Below are 20325 nucleotides of genomic sequence, written 5' to 3' on the forward strand. Positions count from 1 at the left end.
AAGTGTTCCAAGATGATCAGATGTTTTACACTGAAGATCTTCGGTTAAATGGGGGAGGAGGGAATGCATGGTGGGGTTAAAGAAAACAATGTAAATAAGACTATGCAGACCAAAAATCCAGTGTATACATATGAGAATTATGAATAAGACAGATGAGCCATTACCCCGGTTTCATGTTAGATATTTGCGAAAGTTAAAAGAAGTTGAAGGTCAGAGAGTTGAGTTAGTGAGAGAGAGCCAAGTTAATGAGTCTGAGCTTCACTCAGTCACTTGAACGGAAGGCATTTCAGTGTGTGATTAAGAGCCTAGGGACTGTTCCCTCTTCCCCACACGTCCAACCACATCCACATCTGGGGTTTGACTCTTGACCTTGGGTCTTGCAAGTTATCTGATCTTCAGTGAGCTGCTGAACTCTTTGAGCTGTTAAACGATAATACTAGTCATTTCAAGGGATTCTTGTGTCGATTATTTAAGTCTACCCACATAAACTACTTAGAACTGTGCCTCCAACAAAGTAAACTCCCCAGTATTGCTATTATAATTGAGCTTAAAATATTATAAATCAAAGATTTAGGAAAGTGTCTAAATATACTGGAGAAGGGTGACTGTAAGAAATGAGAGCAATAAAGAGAAAACCACCAGTTTCTTAAATATGTGATGATTAAGGGCTAATAAGGTAGTAGCAGCAGGAAAATACAGAAAGGAAAAGATGTCAGAAATATTCCAAAGGCAAATTTGTCAGGATTTAGGGACTGGTTATCTTTGGGAGGTGCTAAAAAGGAATGAATCGAGGAGGCTCCAAGATTTTGTTACTCTTCCTTTATAAAAATTAGGAAATAAATTAAGAGTGTGAGAGAGAATTTGAATGAAAAGATCATGAATTCTGTCTTAAATATAATGTCTGAAGTGCTTATAAGACATCCAGGTGGAGATATCTGTGAGGCCCCTGACCAAGTAGAACTAGAGTTTATGAGAGAGAGGTCCAGAGGGAAGTGAAAAACATGAGCTAAAGGTAATAAGATAGAATCTGGATGAAAAAGAAAAGAGAGGAACAAGGATATTACTTTGGAGAACACCAATCTTTGCAGGGAGGAAAAAGAGTAACTAAGATTTTTAAAGAAGAAACAATCTGATATAAGAGATTGTTACATCTGGAAGATGGCCATTTTCAGAGGCCAAAGAATGAAAATTTCCAAAAAGTGTGAATTAGTTATCAAGATGTAATGCTACTGAAGTAAAAGTAGTTCATTATTAACAAAAAGTTGTTACATTTATCCCCTGGAAGCTCATTGGTGATTCTTGAGAACAGATTCAAAAAATGGAGAAGGGGTAAGGCAGACTGCAAGGGCAAAAGAAATAAGTCATGGAGGCATCAAGTGTAGACCAACTTTGAAAACCAACTCTTTGGTGGTTGAACACAAAAGACATTGGACAGTAGTCTTAGAAATAAACAGAAGGTTCAAGACGTGATTAATTTTTGTATGAATTTTTGATTATATGTTTTAAAAGAGGTAAAGGGGTAATATGGAGAAGGCAGTGGCACCCCACTCCAGTACTCTTGCCTGAAAAATCCCATGGACGGAGGAGCCTGGTGGGCTGCAGTCCATGGGGTCGCTAAGAGTCGGACACGACTGAGCAACTTCACTCTCACTTTTCACTTTCCTGCATTGGAGAAGGAAATGGCAACCCACTCCAGTGTTCTTGCCTGGAGAATCCCAGGGACGGAGAAGCCTCGTGGGCTGACGTCTATGGGGTCACACAGAGTTGGACACAACTGAAGTGACTTAGCAGCAAAGGGGTAATATGCTAAGGTGCCTCCCAGTGTGAACAGAAGCTTCACCAATCAGAGGAGATGCTGGCTGGCAGGTCACACCAGTGTAGAAAAGTTGAATGAGTCCGGTTCTATAGGAGGAAGAGAAAGAGGCAGAGAGACGTTCACATCAGAGACAGAGGAGGTCATTCGGTGAAGAATTTTATGGAAAGGGTTAAAAAATCATGGCCTAAAGAGTACAAATGACAATTGAGTGATGGAAAAAGAAGAAAAGCATTTTCCCCCTATAGCAGAGAGTAAAAGAGGCGAAGATAAAGAGGCATTATGAGATTATCAGGAAAGAGTGACGATACAAACATCTGAGGGCAAGGGGAGTCAAGTTGCCGGGGGTCATCTGATGACATGTCCAAAAGGAGCAAGGGTCATCTCTTAGAGTAAGGGAGATGTCAGAGGACTGGGAGCTGAAACGTGTAGAGAATTGCAAACAGCTGCAGTGAGGAATGCACTAAGAATTTCACAAGCAAAAGATAAAGAATGTTGCATTCTTTATTGACAAGAAGCATTAAAAGCCCAAATGAGGTTACATAGCATGAATTTGCAGTGAACAAAGTCTGCACAGCTTCGTGACTTTCTGTAACATCAAACAGGTTACCTCATCTTATTGCCTCATCAGTTGTTCCTCAACGAATACTCTCCTTTTCAATTTTTCCAATATACTTTTAAATGAATCCAGAAATGAGTTAAAAATCCACAATATTTGATGAAAATCTATATACCATAATACAAGAAAGACAAAGTTATATTTAATTCAATACAGCAGCAGCAGCATGTTCAATTTGCCTTTAACTACAATTCTTATCCTCACAATATTATGTTAGTGAATGATTAAATATTCTTGCCTTGGTCAAGTAATATTATACAAAATATGCTCTTATAATTACCACAGTAAATCAAAATTAATATCCAGTTGTTACTATTTTATTCCAAGGATTGGCAACTATAAACTGCAAGCTAAATCCAGCCCACCATCTGTTTTTGTACATCCTATGAGCAAAGAATGATTTTTACATTCATAAATGGTTGAAAAATTTAAGAAGAGTGTTTTATGATATGAAAAATGATATGTTATTAAAATTTCAGTGTTCATAAATAATTGCATTGGAACAGAGCCATGCTCATTATTTATATATTGTCTGCGGCTGCTTCCGCACCACAAGAGCAGCACTGAGTAGCTGCAACAGATTCCACGTGACCTACAAAGCCTAAGTCATTCACTATCTGGCCCTCTGCAGGAAAAGTTTGAGGATTCCCTTTCTATATGTTTAAAAAAATATTTATTGAGCACTTATTATGTATTGGGCTTCCATGGTGGAACAGTGGTAAAGAATCTGCCTGCCAATGCAGGAAGCAAGAGAGGCTTTTGATTCCTGCATCAGAAGGATGCCCTGGAGGAGGAAATGGCAACCCACTCCAGTATTCTTGCCTGGGAAATCCCTTGGACAGAGGAACCTGGACAGCTTCCATCCGTGGGGTCTCAAGAGTTGGACACGACTGAGCGCATACATACGGTGATAAATTAATGTCACCTGAATGGTGTTTGAAGGATATCAAACCTGATTAATGCTGCACACACAGGATCCCCACACACTGCATCACCCCTATGTATTTTTCAGAAGAGAAAACTACAATTTCACATGCATAAGTGGCCTCATAAGTAATAAAGTGGAAGCCAGAACTCAAGCCTTGTGATCCTTGCCCATTGCACCACCTCACATCCCTCATACCAGTAAAAATGGGGATGATTATTAAATCATAAGGTCTATGTGAGAACTGATCATGTGAATAACCTTTTAAATGTGTTAACTTTTAAAGCTATCAAAACTATGCAAATGCTACAAAGCATTATCATTACAAAGTAATGGGAAGAAGGATATATAAGCAATGAATAAAAGATAGAATGTGAAAAGTGTCACCACAGAATACAAATAAATTGCTACAGTGGTTCATCTCAGTAAATGCCAAGGTTCAATGAGGGTATCAAGGAAGACTTCATGAAGAGGACAGCACTTATGCTCTGCCCAGAGGTATGAGCTAGCAAGGCTTCAATCAAAGATAGGGCTTCTCTGGTGGCTCAGATGGTAAAGAATCTGCCTGCAATGCAGGAGACCCAGGTTCAATCCCTGGGTCGGGAAGATCTACTACAGAAAGGAATGGCAATCCACGCCAGTATTCTTGCCTGGAGAATTCCATGGACAGAGGAGCCTGGTGGGGCTACACTCCATGGGGTTACAAAGAGTCAGACACCCTCAGTAAGGGATTATTAAAATGATCAATATTGTGCTTACAATTTCATTTATCAAAATGCTGCAGTTATTCATTCATCAAAATCATTCTCCTCACTCTGTTTGGTTGGGGTTTACCTAAGAATCGTACCAAAATTAAAATTTGTGCACCTGCATGCCATCTCTGTTAATACTGAAGGGTCAGAGGAGACAGGCTGACACTCTGTCCCCTGACACACAGTGGCCACTAATCACTTGATTCCAGTACTCTTTCCTACTGGCCTGGAAATCATTCTCCCCACAACTCTTTAAGCAGTACCACATAAGTTCAAACCTGTCTGAAATTAAGTGGTTAACACCATATTGGATTTCAGAAGGTTTTGCTGAAAAAAAAATTACTGAATTCAATTGCTCTGGGGAATGTACTAATTTGGTTTATTTTGATCTACTTATAAGAGGTGAAATTATTTCCAACTGAATACACGTACTCCTAACTAGAAGTGAAACTTATAATTATTCAGATACTAAAGCATTATCTGAGAGCAACTTCATGTATATGCAGACTTGGAACATATTACATGATTATAACTATTCTGTATCTGAAGATAAATTTAGAGAACTGCTTATCATTCTTCTCTCTGACCATCCTTGGGCTTATTGCTCCTTTCCATGTCTTCATCAGTCATTGGTATTTTTAACACTAATCAGCATATTTTGACTCTTTTTGACTTGGATCCTATTGAAGTAGCACATTCCTTATTTTTCTAACCCTATGTGACTAAGTAGAGTAGGAAAAAGAGTCCAGATTTAGGAATGACTCATTATTACCAACCTAATAAAAATGAGAATGGTGCTATGATCTAAAATATTAACAAGTTCAGGGACTCCCCTGGTGGTCCAGTGGCTAAGACTCCATGCTCCTAATAGAGGGGCTCTGGTTTGACCCCTGGTCAGGAAACCAGACCCCACATCCTGCAACTCAAGAACCCATGTGAGACAACTAAGACCTGGCAAAGCTGGTAAAATAAATAAATAAATATTTTTTTAAAAAGAGTGGTAAGCCATATTTTTCAAAAAAATAAAATTTTAATAAGTTCAAATATTCCATAGACTCTTTCCTTTACCCCTAAAAGGAAGTAAATTCTAGTGACAGATCATACTTTCTTTAGCATCATGAAATATTTAATAAAATAACTGAAAATGAAGATTCAAGTTCAATGCAAGCATATCTCTATTATCAGTTTATAATCTAATTCGAGATTGCTGGTACTGGGTGTCAGAGTTACTTAATTGCTGAAGAAAATACCAATCTTCTCCAGTCTTACCTTTCACTGCCCACACCTCATGTGCAGTGACCATTTTTTTTTAATTTTGTCACTATACAAAACCTACACTTTTGCAAATAATAAAGATAAGTCTATTTTCTATCAAGTTCCAAAAGTTATATGACATGTTACCCAACAAACATTAAAATTCTTTTAGTAAGTTACTATGATACTTATTCTATTATCTGGAATACTCACCACATATCTATTCAAGTTTATTAAGTAATGGATAAGTCTACAGCAACATTCCTTCCTTTTAACTCATTCTCCCTATGTTCTGTGCTCTTCTGGAATCAAAGCAGTGTGTGAGGTCTCTATTTGATTGCCTGGAATGTAAATGTATAATATAAAAGTTTAAATGCCTGTGGTGTTAGAGAAGACTCTTGAGAGTCCCTTGGACTGCAAGGAGATCCAACCAGTCCATGGTAAAGGAGATCAGTCCTGAGTGTTCACTGGAAGGACTGATGTTGAAGCTGAAACTCCAATACTTTGGCCACCTGATGCAAAGAATGGAAAAGACCCTAATGCTGGGAAAGATGGAAAGCAGGAGTAGAAGGGGACGACAGAGGATGAGATTGTTGGATGGCATCACTGACTCAATGGACACGGGTTTGGGTGGACTCCGGGAGTTGGTGATGGACAGGGAAGCCTGGTGTGCTGCAGTCCATGGGGTCATAAAGAGTCGGATACGACTGAATGACTGAACCGAACTGAATTGATCAATAGTAATAATAATGAGCAGAGATCCTGAGAATTGCTTTTTTAAAAAGGAAAGTGAGGCACTCAGACCACCTTAAGAAAAACAGAGTTTATCATAAGGATATATAAGATCTAGAACTACAACTGTTAACTGACAAGCAGTTGGAGCTGATAAATCTCTAGAAAGCAATATCTCTGTCTCTCAAGTTCTCTCTCCTCTGGCTTTCAGTTTGCTGAGTTCTCTCCCACTAGACCAATGGCTTATCCTTTCCTTCATTTTGTATTCTTTTTACTACTTCATAGGTCCATTTTTTTTTCATCATCCCTTTCATTGTGATATCTTTGATCTTAAATCTCTCTGTATCTTATGGATGAATAGATGATGATGAAGGTGGTGGTGAAGAAGAGGAAGAGAAGGAAGCAATGAAGAAGAGAAGGAGAAGGGAGGAAAGGAAGAGAGAGAGATTAGATAATAGATACACACACAGACAGGTACATAGATACCTATCTAGTTCTAGATAGATATCATAGATTTTCATTCATTTTGATATTTCCCATGTCCTTCAATTGAGTTTTAAGATTTTTCTCTTGTTCATTCTTTCTTAGGTTAATTCCTACATAATATAGAATCGCTTTCTTTTTACAAATAACATTCTATTTTATTGTATTTCTTGTTGGTTTTTGTTAGTCTAGAAAGAGAATATTGACTTTTATAAGTTGAAGTGAATTTTTATTTCTGAGCTAATCCTTATTGTGTTCCCCTGGATAATTCCTCTTATAAGATATATTCTCTGTCTCCATTCTGTTTTGTTTTGTTTTGTTCCCCTTTTATTGCAGTCTTTATGCTAGTTCATTTTATATTATCATTTCTCCCTGAAAGTGGTCAGCTATTGGAGAAAAAGAAAAATAGAGAGGCTTTCATTTGAGTTTTATGCTAACCAAATATGCTTTTTGCTTAGCACAAATATTTGGTATTAAAAAGTTTTATGTGACTCACAGAATTGTCGATAAGTCCCAACTCTGTGCTGTGATCCACACCCTCTCTTTCCTTACTTGACCTCTGGAAATCTTACTCAACTAGGCAAAAGCATTGTAGATAATCTAAAATGTCATATCATTGAACTTCTAGGCAAAATGGTTTTCTAAACAGATACAGTCTCCCTCCCAGCATCATCTGACAACTAGAAATCTGGAGTCAATGTGTTTTAATTCAAATTACATGCATCTTTTCTAATATAGTATTCTAATTTTACATCATAAGTGTGATTTTGTCTAGGAAGAAAAACACGGCCAAGAAATCAAATTTTTTCTTGTTAGGCTTATTGTTAGCAAGCTTCATATTATAGTTTGTAATTATTCTCTGTATACTGATCAAATAAAATATAAGTAATTATATAAGGTTTTAGGAACTGTCTTATTTTAAACTGTCCCAGAAGCGGGGCTTGAGACAGGAATTCAAGTGAGAGCCGTTGGAAAGCACAAGTAACACCGGTGAGGAATGGGAAATTAATATGGGGAAAAGAAGGCATCCCATAATGGCTATGCTACTACACCACCTACAACAGTAAGCAACTAAAGTTTAATCCCACAGAGGAACTTTGAGGATGCATGCAAAATATCTATCTCAGAATTGTCCAACACCTGCTTATAAGAGTCACTGACTGAGGGTTGCCCTCCAGGGACTGTGGGTTCACAGGTATTTTAAGGGCATCACGTGTACAGGCAGCTCTCCATAGTTGCAGCAAAAAGAGCCTTAGGCACAGATGCAGACACCAGCAGTTGTCAATGAGCAGGATTTCCCACAGTTATGAATAGGGAACTGACCGTATTCGCCAGTTTATCCCTTGCACCAATTAGATGTACTCTGTCCCCATACTAACTTGTATCTTTTTTTTTAATTTAAATTTATTTATTTTAATTAGAGGCTAATTACTTTACAATATTGTATTGGTTTTGCCATATATCAACATGAATCCACCACGGGTGTACACATGTTCCCAATCCTGAACCCCCCTCCCACCTCCCTCCCCATACCATCCCTCTAGGTTATCCCAGTGCACCAGCCCCAAGCTTCCTGTATCCTGCATTGAACCTGGACTGGCGATTCATTTCTTATATGATATTATACATGTTTCAATGCCATTCTCCTAAATCATTCCCCCCTCCCTCTCCTACAGAGTCCAAAAGACTGTTCTATACATCTTTGTCATCTTTTGCTGTCTCGCATACAGGGTTATCGTTAACATCCTTCTAAATTCCATATATATGCGTTAGTATACTGTATTGGTGTTTTTCTTTCTGGCTTACTTCACTCTGTATAATCGGCTCCAGTTTCATCCACCTCAGCCACTATGGAGAACAGTGTGGAGATTCCTTAAAAAACTGGAAATAGAACTGCCATACGACCCAGCAATCCCACTGCTGGGCATACACACCGAGGAAACCAGAATTGAAAGAGACACGTGTACCCCAATGTTCATCGCAGCACTGTTTATAATAGCCAGGACATGGAAGCAACCTAGATGTCCATCAGCAGATGAATGGATAAGAAAGCTGTGGTACATATACACAATGGAATATTACTCAGTCATTAAAAAGAATACATTTGAATCAGTTCTTTTTTTTTTTTTAATTGAGGTAAAACTAACATGCTTCCCTGGTGGCTCAGTAGTAAAGGTCAATGCAGGAGACTTGGGTTTGATCTCTGGGTTCAATCCATGGCTTACAGTCTACGGGGTCACAAAAGAGTCAGACATGATTTAGTGACTAAACAACAACAAATAATTAACATATAACTTTATGTTAGTTTCAGGTGTACAGCATAATGCTTCAATATTTACATATACTGCAAAATGATCACCCTCACAAGTCTAGTTAAGTCATAACATACATATTAATATTATAGTTACAAAAGTTTTTTTATGATAATTTCACTTCATCTAGTTACTGTTTCTGGTAGCCAGTCACAATTTTGATTAAAAAAGAAAACTACTTGGGTATAATTACTTAATTGGTATAATTACTTAATATTAGTGTATAGTTACCCTGGCAAGCGGCCATACAACTCTTCAGGAAAAGATTGTGGACATTACTACTGCCTGTGCTTGCTGAGGCTGCAAAGTTCTTCATCAGGATGGCCCATCTTTCTCTTGGATCAATTCTGGGCCTGAGAACTGCTTCAGATCTGGACACTGGATAAGGGATCATGATTTTTGTTTGTTGCTGTTGGCACGTGACATCAATACCTGTTCTTGACCTTTTCACTTACAGAGGTACAACAAAACTCTCAGTGGGTGCCCCCTCCGTATTTATAAAAACACTGAGAACTGCAGTGTTATATTTCTTTGTTTAAAAAAAAAATAATCCCTACTGGGCTTCCCTGGTGGCTCAGTGGTAAAGAATCTCAGCCTGCCGGTGCATAAGACAGGGGTTCCATCCCTGATCCAGGAAGATCTCACCAAAAAAAAAAAAAAAAAGATTAAAAAAATAACCTATCAAGAGTAGTTTGAACAGTGCTTGCCTTCTTCTTTTTGTCTATAACTTAGGATATAAATCAAGGATCTTTCCATGCCTTGGCAAATTGTCATACAACGTTTGAATCCGCTTCCAGTATTTTATCCTTCCCACTTTCAGTGTGGTGAAATATCTCTGAGCATTCCATGAATGTGAAGTTTTTCACTGGCATCCCTTTCTCTGAGATATCTTCAACCTGTCATGAACATTTTTCTCATTTATGCTGATAAGGCTGCCCTCACTGAGTTCCTCTGATCACATGTCTGGCAGTGTCCACATTTCCATGGTCAGCTATTTCTTCTTTTTTTTTTTTTTTTAGCTATATCTTCTTTAACCTCATTTATATTTGATCAGAATTTCACTTCTAGCATTGTCATTTTTCTTTTCTCTAATTGATTTTTGATAGCCAATTCCTTCTTTCAATCATCCATTTCAGTAAAAGGTTACATGGCTTTGTCCCTGGGTGATAAACAGACAATGCAGCTGGCTCTACTCTTCCATCCATATGGGAACTGAGTAACAGATGTGCAGTGACCGATTACCCACCCACTTCGAAAAAAGTGACACAACTGGTCACTGATCATAATGTGCCTCTGTTATTTACATAGTGATTTCTGCATTGAAGAGCTAGCAGCAAAGTTTATGCTTTATGCAATTACTTACAGTTAATATATCTTAGTAACTGCAATTTGAACTGTGTCGTTGGAGCACTGGTAGTTTTTAACTGAACTGCAGCAACTAAAATCCAAGTATATCAGAACCATGCAAAGCAAGGACTGCAAATCTATTCTAACAGGCTGACCTCTCTGAGCCTTTTGACTCCTTCAATCTCTGCCACGGTAGTTTCAGCATCTCCACCATTCAAGCAAAATATTATAACTGACTCCTGGTGTCCTCTTCAGGATACTAAATTCTGAGTCAAGTGAGAGTACTCCTATTGGTCAACTCTCCTTTACCCAGCCTTATTTTGTAATTTCTCATACAGCACTCTCAAAATTTATTTCTAGACACATTTTTCTGGTTCCTGACAATACATTTTAGCCTGGTCTTGCAACTCATCTGGTGAATGATTCCTTTCCTCCCAAAGCAGAGAGAGTACTTCCCCCAAGGTTATGCTGAGGTTGATCTTAGATACCATAGCGGCAGTTGGAGCAGAGCTAGAGGTAAGTATACTTGCAAGCATTGTTGTTGCTGTTGTTTAGTCACTAAGTCATGTCTGACTCTTTTGTGACCCCATGGACTGTAGCCCACCAGGCTTCTCTGTGCATGATTTCCTAGGCAAGAATACTGGAGTGGGTTGCCATTTCCTTCTCCAGGGTATCTTCCCAGTTCAGGGATCAAACCTGAATCTCTTGTCTCCTGCAATGGCAAGCGGATTCTTTACCATTGGGCCCACCTAGGAAGATACTTGTAAGCATATTATCCAGCAAAACATCTGCCTCAGGTAAGGACTGCCTCTCAGTGATGTCCAGGCAAAGAAGGATTGAGAAAGGTAAAGGACTTAGCAATTTCTACAGGCCCAGCAATTTAAGGAGATTTTGGAGGAATTCCGTAGGCTACCTTTATAAGTCCAAGAGCTCACAGAGCTCTTGAAAGAGTTTAAGATTCTCAAGTCAATCCATTCTAGATAGAAGGGTCCCACTCTTCTCAGTTCCCTAATTTTCAGAAGGAGACTTGCCAGAGCTGTTATTCAGCCTCTCTTGTAATTCTGCTACTCTCACAACCAGATACTGGACCTAATTTTCAACACAACCTGTCCTCCACCTTTAGAAGACTGGAGCTTCCTCAAATACTGTCAAAGTGATTGTCTGGCTTTCACACAGTTCCCATGGTTCATGACTGACTAGTTTGAGTGTGTGGTTTTCTTCCTTTCTTCATATGTTAAATGACATGCTAAGTGAAACAAGTCAGACAGAGAAAGTCAAATACCATATGATCTCACTTTTATATGGAATCTTAAAAAAAAATGAAAAAAACTCACAGATACAGAGAATAGAATAGGGGTTGCCAGAGCAAGGGGTGAGGTTTGGGTGAAAGGGTGAAGGTGGTCAAAAGCTACAAACAACTTTCAGTTATAAGCAAGTCTGGGGTTTAAATGTATAACATGGTGACAATAGTTAATAACACTGTAGTATACATTTAAATGGAGAAGGCAATGGCACCCCACTCCAGTACTCTTGCCTGGACAGTCCCATGGATGGAGGAGCCTGGTAGGCTGCAGTCCATGGGGTCGCTGAGTCGGACACGACTGAGCGACTTCACTTTCACTTTTCACTTTCATGCACTGGAGAAGGAATGGCAACCCACTCCAGTGTTCTTGCCTGGAGAATCCCAGGGACGGGGGAGCCTGGTGGGCTGCCGTCTATGGGGTCTCACAGAGTTGGACACGACTGAAGCGACTTAGCAGCAGCAGCAGCATACATTTAAAAGTTGCTAAGAGAGTAAATCTCAAAAGTTGTCATCACAAGAAAAAAATTATGTTATATAACTGACACTAATATTATTTGTCAATTATATCTAATAAAAAATGTAAGTAAAAATTTTAAAATAAAATGTATACATTAAAAGAAATTAGCACACAATAAGGAGAGAGAGAAAAATTTCAGAATGGCAAGAGAAAATACAGAAAAGTACAGGCAAGAGAAAGTACAGGAAGTTGGGAACTGGTTCAGAAATCACTCTCCAAACTACATATACCCGAGGACAGTTCTCTTCTGGTGGTCTAATATGGTTTCCCCAGTCCGAGAGGAACTTCAAAGAGTAAAGTCCTTACAGAAGGGATGGACTCTCAGTGAAGATAACTTCACCCACTTCATATCTTATCCCAGGGCTTGTGTTAATCAATGGGTAATGTTCTGATTTTCACAAATTCTGTTATTCTAGGTCTTAAAGATAAAAACCTAGAATTAGATTCCAAATTAAACTCATAAAGTACAAAAAGATTTATACATGCAAGTCACACACATATATACACACACAGAGCATATATATATATATATATATATGATACTAAGAACTATTATATCAATTACCAGTATATGTGTAGCGTATAGTCTTAAGAAAATAAAATTCTGGCCAGTAATGAGTTATGATCATTTAGGATTTAGAAACAGAGTTATTTTTTCCATGGCATCTCTCTGTTTTTTCTAAACATCTGAAGCATTATCTAAGCACAAATATGAAATGTCTGATGGAAAAAAAAAACAAAAAAAACAGCCTTTGACTATTCAAAATGCCTTCTGGAGCACAGATTGATTTTTCTGATGCATCAAAGATTGAAACAGATGAACCTGCTGATAGTACTTTTCCTTTAATAACATGCTCCAAGGTTATATATGTTTTCCCAACTTGAGTTCTAAGTAAACATTCCTTTTCACAGTTGCTCTTCCAAAAACAATCCATTCGAAACTTTTACATTATAAAAATCCAGTCTACATCTTAACTTTATAAATCATATTCATGCATACACATATTAAATTTTATCAACAGATATAATGGCAAAGGAAGAACTGTCATTATTTGGGATGAAAATTTAAAACTGAGGCTATCTATTACTTATATGGACATCAAGGGCCCCTGATGATTTTTTAATAACAGATGTTTATTCTTATTTCCATTTATTGCCAGAATTTTTTGCAACTAACCAGTAAACTAGGGGCCAGTTTATTTCCCCAGAGGTATGATTACATTAGTCACTCCGTAAACCTTGAATCAATTTAGTTCCAAGGTTTTCTACGGAACTCATTAGGTAATCTCTGGATCTAGGGAAATTAGTCACAGGCCCTAAAGGAATTCACCTTCGCTGAACCAAAAGGGAAAAAAAAATCAGTAGCAGCAAATATACTGAAAAAATCTTAACCAAAAGGCTCCCCAATTCTTAACAAGTATGAATTCATCATACATTGAGTATTTTTACTACAAAGTAAATAACCGAAACCTATATTTATAGCATTATAGGCTAACTGGTCTGTAAATGTCAAGATCTGGTGTAAACTGGTGATTTAGTTGGGCTTCCCTGGTGGCTTAGAGGGTAAAGCGTCTGCCCGCAATGCAGGACACCTGGGTTCGATCCCTGGGTCAGGAAGATCCCCTGGAGAAGGAAAAGGCAACCCACTCCAGTGATTTAGTTGCAACAGCAGAGTTCTAGGTCTAGCAGCTGTTGGAGTGGTTCTTCAAAAAGGGACAGTTTAATAAATGCACAGACTTGAACTAATGTTCTGAGGTGTCACTGACAAATCTCTACGCTGCTGGAAATAACGTCTTTCAAGGACTGGATGAAACTGTAGTTCTCTCACCAACACCCCGCATTCACCCTTTTCTCCCATTATGTTTGAATCACATTGAGGAGATAAGTAGAGCCACGTTGTCAAATATTCAATTAGCTTCATCCCAGCCAGCCCTCTCAGTGGCACACTCTCTCTAGATTACTTGCCCCAGAGAGCACACCGGCAGGAAAAGCAAATAAGCTATAATTAGACTCCGATCCAGAGAAGTACATCATCCCTACCCACCCCCCTATTCGGTGTATGATGCTAGAAGTTCCATCTAGCATCATACACTAAGTAGCTCTGGAACCAGTTCACTCACTGCATTTCCAGATCGATTTTCTATCACATAAATTTTCTTTCATAAAATTCCAAAATGGACTTAGAAGGAAGGTACCAATTACTTCCTTCCTTTAACTGCCTGGAAATAAACTCCAAACATCATAAAAACAAAACTTTGTTTCATAAATAAACAAGACTGATCCTGTCCACAGTTTTTATATTTATCTGCAGCAAGTTGAGAACAAAAGGTCCCATGGGAAATTAAAGTGCTATTAAAGGCAAGTCAAAGCAAGTATCAAAAAATTCACTCAAGTCATGTTACTAATTAGCAGTAAAGAGTCAATGGAATTCAGAAAAATCCTTGTAACTGTAGGCTCTTTTCATCACTGTGCTATGTAAGAGAAGGTTGCTTTTCACTGAGTTATGTCCTCACTAGAATTTAATTTCTTCCAGCGGTGTTAAGTGACAATCAAAATCTAAACCCTGCCTCTGAGGCCTCTTAACGGCCAGTTTTCACTGGAATATAAAAATCTTATGATATAAAGTGTATTACAGTGAATAAAGTGTATTCCAGCCGGCCTTGGTCAGCTTAAAAACCAGAACAGCTGTGTGAACCCCTTCATAAATTTGCCCCTTCAGTGAAAGGAGAGGTTACAGGCTACAATAAACAATGCCGGGGTGCTGGGGAGGCCAGAGGAATTCTGCTCCATGCAGGAAACACCCAGGCCCAGATGCTCAGTTGTCCATACCTGTAAGCTCTCACATATTCTTAGTTTTTACAAAGACTTTGCTGTTACAGTCTATATCCATCTTGAAAACAAACACATGAGGAAAAAAAAATAAATAAAGAAGGATAGATGGAAGGGGAAGAAGGAGAAGGGAGGAGAAGGATCTTTTCAAGACTGATCCTTCTCAAGATTTGAGAGCTTGATAACTAAGGGCAATTTGCCCAAAGAACAAAAACATCTTTGTATTTATGCTATGGAATAACATATTTAGATAATTAGGGAATGAATAAAATGCTAGGACCATAATTTTTTTCCCATGGAAAAATATAAAGTCTGTTTTTATAGCCCAACTGTTGCCCTTTCTCATATCTTTTCAAGTATTTTGCGTACAATGAGTTTTCCCCAAAGAATTACTTATCTGAGCAAAGCATCTGAATTCCATGAGTCAGGCCAGCCCCAACAAAGATCAGTTCTGATATCAGCGAGTTGCTATGAAGCAAAGGGAATAAAATTCACCATCACCCACCAAATCATAATATACATCCATTACATATTGTTTAAGTTGAGCACTGCAAGAGAAGTTTAAAGAGTAACATTTTATGAGAAATATAGTCTGTTAGTCCACTTTTTAATCTTCTGAAGCATATATATTACAGGAGATTCAATGGAGAAATAAACACCTGACAAATAAAATTTCCATTTCTGGCATTTATAGATCTATAAATTAAAACTGGTTATCAAAAGGTTCTTTTTCAACCTATTAGAATTTATCTGTCTGATAATTTATGAACACTTGTTACTCAGATTTTAGGGCTCTTTCTGAATCAACAGCAGACTCACAACAACCAAATGCCTCTGTGAACCCTTTTTTCTCAATATTCTACACTAGGTGTTCACAAATTATGACCCCCTCTCCAGCCCACTTTTGTAAATAAAGTTTTATTGGAACACAGCCATGCTCATTCATTTACATATTTTTCTATGGGTGCTTTTGAGCAGAGTTTAAAAGTTGCAGCAGAGTCTATATGGTCCACAAAGCCTGAACTGTGTGGTATTCTAACAAAAATGGCGTTTTAACAAAAAGTTTTCTGAACAGTGCTCATTATCCCCATCTACCTATCTTTACTTTCCCAATTTTACTCTCTTTCCAACTGAAATACACATTTCTAAGTCCTAATTTACTATAAACCTTAAGGATCATTCACCATACTTTCAGTATTTGGCTTGAAAAACACTTGTAAGTAAAATTTAGTTCTTTCCAAGGAAATAAGAATTGCTGTCACCTTTCATAGCATAAGCCCTGCTCTTTATCCCCTGCTTGTTCTACATGTACTGGCGGCACACTCACCAGGCAGGCCACATACAGTTGCACAGGTTGCTTTCTACACAAAAGGGCCCAGCAAAGGGGATGAGCTGAGGCTGGACGCAACCCACACACCCCTTTTCTAGCCATAAACCTTGACACAATGTTATATCCTTCCAGAAGAAAGGTCAGCTTTATTCTAAATTACATGAAGTTCTCTTCTGCTTGTGAAGCTTTGCACCTACGTGGTTGATAACGCCAGTGTGCACAAAGCTATCACCTGATCCAGCAGAACACTGTGTTCTCTTGTTCTTTTTCAGCAGATCTCTGACAGGACCACAGAAAATGCAAGTAAAATTCCTAAGTAACATTCTGAATGTCCCAACTTTTGCATAGCTTAGCTCTGGTATTATGCACAGATATTCAGCAATTTATAGTGATGAAGTAGAAGCTAGAAGTTGAGAGAGAAGATAAAGGTAGGCTGATAAACAGGATGTGTTTATCATTTATGTTGAGGAAGTGAGAGGAAAGAGGCTTTACTTGTATAAGTCACATCCTGGCCCAATTTCTGTGTGGAATTCATACATTTCTAGGGTTGAGCAATTATTTCATTAAAAAAAAAAAAAGAGATGAGGAAAGAGATTAATTTCTGGGGGGGCGGGTGGGCAGTAGTGATGAAAAAAAAAATGGTCTATGAGAGAAGAGGTTGAAAGGTAGGTAAAGTAATGGTTAAAAGGAGGAAGCAAGATTCTCATGGAAAATTTGGATGAGGAAACGTCAAGGATGAGAATTAAAGGGGAAAAGATGACTGGACATGAAGAGAAGGGTCTGAGTATGGAGCGTGAGAGGAGGTTCTGAGATAAGGAATCTGAGTTACAGAGAGAAGAAAAAGAAGAACCACGGCTGTGGCTCTAATCTTCTAGCTAATAAGTAATTTTAAAAGATAATTGATCTATTTTACCTTAATACAATATGCAATTATCCTAAAAATATAATGCATGATGGACTTCTCTGGTAGCTCAGAGGGTAAAGAATCTACCTGCAATGCAGGAGATCTGAGTTTGATCTCTGGATTGGGAAGATCCCTTGGAGAAGGGAATGGCAACCCACTCTAGTATTCTTGCCTGGAGAATTCCATGGACAGAGGAGCCTGCTGGGCTTCAGTCCATAGGGTCACAAAGAGTCAGACATGACTGAGTGACTAACACTTTCACTTTCATATAATGCATGATAGTAGAGCTGAAAGAATTTCTGAAGAGATCAGTGTTAGAACTTCAAGGAATTAAATATTCAAACATTTTATACTAGGGAAAGAAGATAAAGAACAATGCATAATGTTAGATTTGCATTTTTATGTTTTTCTCAAGAAGTTTCTAACTTCACACCTTTGGATTCGTTATTCAGTCTAACTCTCTTGAAATAAATATATTATAATTCTGATTATTCAAACTATTATATTGAACTTGTGAAAAGCTTCTGAAGATGATGTATGACTTACCAGTTAGAAAGTGAATTATTTCTCAAAAAAAGAATTAGCCCTCAACCACTCTAAACTGAAGATTACAATGTGATCATCTGAGTCACATACTTGAGTTTGAAATATTATCAAATTCTGGACTAACAAATCAGATGACTATTCTAAACTCCATGTTCATAAATATATTTATGATAAAAAAATGGTGACCCAAATATACCTACACACCTTCAGAAAGTTCATGGGGAAGATACACTTTTAAATTTGTTCCTAGATTTTACAAGGATTGAAGTGGACCTCTCCAGAAGGAACCACCTTTCCATTTTGGGAGGTCTTCTTCCAGCTGCGTCACCTCACCACTGAGATCATACCTTTCTGTATGTGACCTGAATAGAGCAATGGCACCACAAGACCAATTTCAGCACAATATCACATCCACAACAAACAAAGAAACAAACAAAAATTGGATAAAAGTTGTTTTGTTTTCCTTTTTGTCTTAGTTCTCTTTTCTCTGTTTGTTGCACAACAAAGTACCCCAAATTTACTACAAAGTACCACAAAAAACGAAAATTCTAAATTCACTCACAATTCCGTAGTTCTGACATCCAGCGTGGTATGACTGGGTCCTCAACTCAGTGCATCATGAGGCAGAAATGAAGGTGTCAGCTGAGCTGAGTTTTCATCTGGAGGCTCTGAAAAAAAGAAAATCCACTTCTAAGATCATTCTATTGTTGATAGAATTTAGTTCCTGAAGGTTTTATGACTGAAATCCCTGTTTCCTTGTTGGCTGCAGACCAGGGCATCTGTAACTTGTAGAGGCCTCTCACTGTTCCCTGACAAGTGGCCCTTTCCATAGCGAGGCACTGGTTTCTTTAAGACCAGCAGAAGTATGTCTCTGTTGCTCTGAAACTCTGTGTTCTGAAACCAGCTGGAGAAAACTCTCTGCTCTTAAAGGGCTTCCCTGATTAGTCCAGGCCCACCCAAGATAATCTTTCTTTTGCCATACATATAATCACCTCATCATGTTCACAGGTGCCCCCTTACCCCCAGGGGAGGGTATTATATATGGGTGAGGGTCGTTAGAAATTATCTTAGAAATCTACCTGTCAGTTTTGTTTTAATTTTATTCACACTACAGAGTTGGTGATGCTGTCATGACACATGTACTGTCATATGGCCAAAAACTAGCCTCTCAGAAACTTCTCAACATAATAATCCTCCATCAAACATGGCAGTAATTGTTCTGAAAACACAGTAGCTGGAAAGACATCAGCTGGTAAAACCAGGATCTTACAAAAGAAAAGGCGATTGGGGGAACTATGAAAAAGTCATTAAGTGTGTTAGGGTCAGTGTATTCTTTATTAAGGCATTTGCTTCCTAAACAAACTATATTAGTTGACATTGCTGCTGCTGCTGCTAAGTCACTTCAGTCGTGTCCAACTCTGTGCGACCCCATAGACGGCAGCCCACCAGGCTCCCCAGTCCCTGGGATTCTCCAGGCAAGAACACTGGAGTGGGTTGCCATTGCCTTCTCCAATGCATGAAAGTAAAAAGTTAAAGTGAAGTCACTCAGATGTGTCCAACTCTTAGCGACCCCACAGACTACAGCCTACCAGGCTCCTCCATCCATGGGATTTTCCAGGCAAGAGTACTGGAGTGGGGTGCCATTGCCTTCTCAGATTAGTTGACATTAAGCTGTTTGAATAAACAGTTGTTCTGACTCATCTTTGATTATTCAGGGAACAAGTCTGCATACATCATGATTTGCTAAGATCTGTAAACTTTGGTTGGTTTAATTTGCTTATAAAATTTTATGCTTTTATAAAGTTTTTAAAATCAACTCTTGCAATCTTATAAATCTAGTATCTTTTGCACTTGCAATTTCCTTTACTTATTTTCCCAAGTTACAACAAAGTGCTTGTGTTGCTCCTTAGCTTAACACATTTTTGGGGGGTCTGGATCTGATATTGTATCAATATCACTGCATTAGTCTCAGTGCCTGTATCTTCAATAAACGCTTGTTGAAAGACTGACTGAATGAATAAATGAATACTGAGAGGGCACAGCATAAATAGATGTCTCTGCTGCTGCTGCTGCTGCTAAGTTGCTTCAGTCGTGTCAGACTCTTCACGACCCCATGGACCACAGTCTACCAGGCTCCTCTATCCATGGGATTCTCTAGGCAAGAGTACTGGAGTGGGTTGCCATTGCCTTCTCCAGAGATGTCTCTACTCTTTCCTAAATCTAAAGGAGAGGGGAAAAATAATTATCACACTCTTTGTTTTAAAAGAGTTGGACTAAACTGTTTATAATATATAAAAATAGATCATGAACTTTTAATTTGGGGCATATTTTTGTTTATTTCAGAACCGCATCTAACAGTAGTGGAACTCCTCAGGTGTAAATGAAGAAGGGGACGTGTGATGTTAATTTTTTGTGTCAACTTGGCTGGGCCACACTGCCCAGATGTTTGGTCAAGCGTGTTTCTGATGAGCCTGACATTCACATCAGTGGACTATGAGTAAAGGAGATTGCACTCCACAATGTGCGTAGGTTTAATCCAATTAGATGAAGATCTGAATAGAACAATATCTGACCTCCCCTGAGCAAGAAGGAATTCTGCCAGCTCTCCCCTGGATCTCTAAGCCAATAGCCCTGCAGATTTTAGACTTGCCAGCCTCCA

The 20325-nt window shown here is 38.4% G+C and overlaps 1 long non-coding RNA gene across 1 annotated transcript in view; it reads right to left on the minus strand.

Annotated features, from left to right (window-relative positions):
• The window catches only part of LOC133258072 (uncharacterized), a 184017-nt gene extending 165687 nt beyond the window's left edge, over positions 1-18330 (minus strand). The window contains exon 1 of the long non-coding RNA XR_009739793.1: positions 18229-18330. This is a non-coding gene — a long non-coding RNA (uncharacterized LOC133258072). The remainder of the gene's footprint in view (positions 1-18228) is intronic.
• Positions 18331-20325: the final 1995 nt, after the last annotated feature.

This window comes from Bos javanicus, chromosome 12 (assembly GCF_032452875.1).
Source record: "Bos javanicus breed banteng chromosome 12, ARS-OSU_banteng_1.0, whole genome shotgun sequence".
Lineage (NCBI taxonomy): Eukaryota > Metazoa > Chordata > Mammalia > Artiodactyla > Bovidae > Bos > Bos javanicus.